We start from the raw sequence: 4139 nt of genomic DNA, 5'->3' as shown, positions 1-4139 counted from the left end.
TTTAGTTTTTGTTTGGAGGATCTATCTGGTGGTGACAGGGGTATGTTAAAGTTACCCAGTATTATTGTGTTGTGGTCTATTTGATTCTTGAAATTGAGCAGGGTTTGTTGATGTACTTAGATGCTCCATTGTTTGGGGCATAAATATTTATGATTGTTATGTCTTGTTGATATATAATTCCCTAAAGCAGTATGAAATGGCCTTCTTTGCCCCTTCTGATTAACTTTGGCTTGAAGTCCATTTTATCTGATATGAGGATAGGAACTCCTGCTTGTTTAAGTGATCCATGTGAATGATATTTTTCCCCAATTTTTTTCTCCTTCACTTTATGGATGTCCTTGCCTATGGGGTGAGTCTCTTGGAGACAACATATTGTTTGGTCTTGTTTTTTAAAACCAATCTGCCAGCCTGTGTCTTTTGATTGATGAGTTTAGGTCATTTACATTGAATGTTATTATTGAGAAATGATTTTTTTTAGAGAGAATTTTTAAAAAATATTTATTTGTTTTTCTTATCAGTGGATACAACATCTTTGTTTGTATGTGGTGCTGAGGATCGAACCCGGGCCACACGCATGCCAGGCAAGCGCGCTACCACTTGAGCCAAATCCCCAGCCTGAGAAATGATTTTTATTCCCTGTCTTTTATTAAGAGAGAGAGAGAGAGAGAGAGAGAGAGAGAGAGAGAGAGAGAGAGAGAGAATTTTTAAATATTTATTTTTCAGTTTTCAGTGGACACAACATCTTTATTTTATGTGGTGCTGAGGATCAAACCCAGCGCCCCACGCATGCCAGGCGAGCGCGTTACCTAGCATGAGTCACATCCCCAGCCCTTGAGCCATGTCCCAGCCCAATTGACTATTCTTCTAGCATAGTTCCTCCCTTTGCTGGTTTTCACTTTTATTTTTCATCATGAAATGTTTTTTTGAGTATGTTTTGTAGTGCAGGTTTTCTACTTGTGAATTCTTTTAACTTTTTTTTTTTATCATGGAAGGTTTTTATTTCATTGTCAATACTGAAGCTTATTTTTTCTAGGTATAGTATTCTTGGTTGACATTCATTTTCTTTCAGAAGTTAGTATACATTATTCCAGGACTTCCTAGCTCTGAGGATCTGGGCTGAGAAATCAGCTGAGATCCAGATTGATTTCCCCCTATATGTAATCTGATATTTTTCTCCGGCAGACTTGAAAATCCTTATTCTGTTTGTTAGGCATTTTCATTATAATGTGCCTTGGTGTAGGTCTGTTGAAGTTTTGTACATTTGAGGTCCTGTAAGCCTCTTATATTTGATTTTCCATTTCATTCTTTAGGTTTGGAAAACTTTCTGATATCATTTCATTGAAAAGATTGTGCATTCCTTGTTTATATCTCTTATAAATCTTAAATTTGGTATTTTCATGCTATATTTCCTGAGAGTTCTGTTCATGGTCTCTTAACATCTTTTCTCCATAGTCAGCTGTCTATAACATTATACATTTTGTGTCCATTGTCCAAAACTCTGTCTTCCGAGTGGTCTAGTCTGTTGGTGATGCTTTCCACTGAATTTTTAAATTTGGTTTATTGATTCCTTCACTTCCAGGATTTCTGCTTGATTCTTTTTCAGAATCTATACCTCTTTTTTGATCTTTCACTTCCTGTATTTTCTTTCTGATTTCACTCCTTATATCATCCTTTACCTCACAGATCAGTTTGACTATATATACGTTCTAAATTTCTTCTCTGACATTTCTTCCACCATGGTGTCGTTAGATTCTCTTATTGAAGTATCTTGGTTTGTTTGGGGTGATTTGTTCCCTTGCTTTTTCATATTATTCGTGTGTCTACCCATCTAGAGTATGTCTCTGACACAAAAGAGTTTCTACCCTGTGAACTTGTAGTGTCCCGGAAGGTTTCCAGGACCTCACAGCATAGGGACAAATAATAACAACCAATGCAAACAACATACAGCATTAACCCAAATAGTTCCTACTATGACATCTACAGTGCTAATTGTCACAGAGAACAGAAATGATATGTTCAGTATTGCCCACAGTAAAAATAGTTAAGTTTGCAAAAGGGTTTATAATTTTGAATGGTTGCCTGGGAGAGAAGAGCAATGATGCAGCATGTGATGATTATGAAGGAGGAGGAGTTTTTTGTTTGTTTGTTTGTTTGGTGGTGTTGGGGATTGAACCTAGGACCTTGTCATGTGAGGCAAGCACTCTACCCACTGAACTATATCCTCACCCCCAAGGGAGGATGAGGGAAGATAGAAGTAAAAAACTAAAGGAAGAGTGAAAGAACAATAGAGACTGGCTGTTAGCAGAAGAAAAGAGAGAAAGAAATAGATGAGTGAAATATATATGTATATAGATTAAAAATTAGAAAAATAAAAAATATAGAATTTAAATATACTACCAAATATCCTAGTGCTCAAAATATTGACTCATGAAAAATAATTGGCTTCAGAAATGCTAGAAATGGGGGGAAAACAAACATGAATCTGTATAAATGTCCATGAACCATTAAGGTCACAATTAAAGAGAGAAAATAGAAAAGAAAAAAAGACATCTCCATGAAAAGTTAAAGAATTGAGTCCTTTGGAGTTCAAAACATTCTCAGTTTCCCTCTCAGCAGTGTTGGTGGGTGGCTGGGGTGAGAAAGGGGATCTTGGAGGCGGGACTCCCAGAGGCGGAGTTTAGGCTTAGGAGGGCTCAGGCTCTTTGCTAGGTGCTTGTTGGTCTGGAGGTTTTTAATCAGTGCCCCTCCATGGTTGGGCCATTATTTCTTAGAATATATTTTTCTGGAAGTTTTCTCTGAGAAAGAAAGGTCACTAGTTTTTGCATGGAAAACCACGGGTCTGGCGCTTTCTGGAGATCAGTTTCTTTAGAACAGGAAAATCAGTGGCAGGTGCCAGCATGCAGGTACACGTTAGGGCTTTTATTCATTTCTGCAAATGAACTGAAGCCCACACAGGCTCAGAGCCACTGACCTTCCACCTCTGTCTCTACTGGGGTCTTGCCCAAGCCCCACATCTAGTTCCCCAAATGCGTCCCCAGCCAGTGGGAGCTCACCTCACCACTGGGGCTGCTGCCGTCCAGCCACGCACCTCTAGGCCAGGTGATCCAGAAGGTTGAGCACCGTGGCCCCCTGCCCCCAGCCCTGGCCTACTGCAGGCCCCAGCCTCCCCTCCCCATTTCCTCTCCTGTACCCCCCAACTCACTCCCCACCAGGCCAGGCCACTCTGTGTGGCAGGTCTACCTCCTCACTACCCTGAGTTCAGCCACCCATCCAGGAAGATGAGGAAGACAAGCCCTGGCTCCGTAGGACAGGGACCTGAGTGTCAGGCCCCTGGCCTCCACCTCCTGCAGCCTCTGGTTGCTGGGTGGTCTGCTCAGGCCTCCAGGAAGGGTTGTGGACTGTAGGGCCCACATGATCCACTCCGATGCAGACCTCGGGGCCCCCAGCTGGCCTAGCTTCCTCCTCCGTGAAGCTGCCAGGCTGGGGTGTCTGCCACAGAAGTGGGGCCTGTTCCTGAGCCACTATGGGCAGCTGCCAATGGGGACTGTCTCAAGATTCAGGAGACGGGCCTGGCAGCTGGGCAGGTTCCAGTGAAGGGGGTGGGCTTGAGGGGGCCACAGCATGTGCTCGGCACCAAGAAGCCTGACCACTGACCACTGCCTTGGCTACTCCCCAGGCTCCAGGGCTGCATCCTGCAGATGCCCAGCCAGCAGCCACTTGCACAGCAGGGGCCTTCTAGGATCAAGGTGGTGGGGACAGTGATACCCTCAGGCTTGAAGCCCCAGAGCTGCAGGCACCCCGTGACGTAGGTCAGGGGAAAGAACTGTGGTGGCAGGGACTCCTGGCACAGGGTGCTGGCACCTGCTGCCTATTTTCACACAGCTCAGGGGTACTGTGGAAGAGTGTTTTTGAATGCCCTGTCACGGCTAAGATAAAATACCTTCTCTCCTTAGGAGGGACCATCTGCCTGGCTTTCTTGCCTAGGCCGCCACCTGGTGGCAACATCTTTGAATTGCAGCCACAAGGGTCTGGGGGTCAAAAGGAACGTTTGACCCCATGAGGAAACTAGCTGGGTCCCAGGCAGCACCCCACCCCAAGACCGCGGATGGAGAAGCAGACCAAGGCAGCAGACACTGGTG

This window comes from Ictidomys tridecemlineatus, chromosome 5 (assembly GCF_052094955.1).
Source record: "Ictidomys tridecemlineatus isolate mIctTri1 chromosome 5, mIctTri1.hap1, whole genome shotgun sequence".
In the NCBI taxonomy this organism is placed as follows: Eukaryota; Metazoa; Chordata; class Mammalia; order Rodentia; family Sciuridae; genus Ictidomys; species Ictidomys tridecemlineatus.
Note: the sequence above shows the minus strand (reverse complement) of the source record.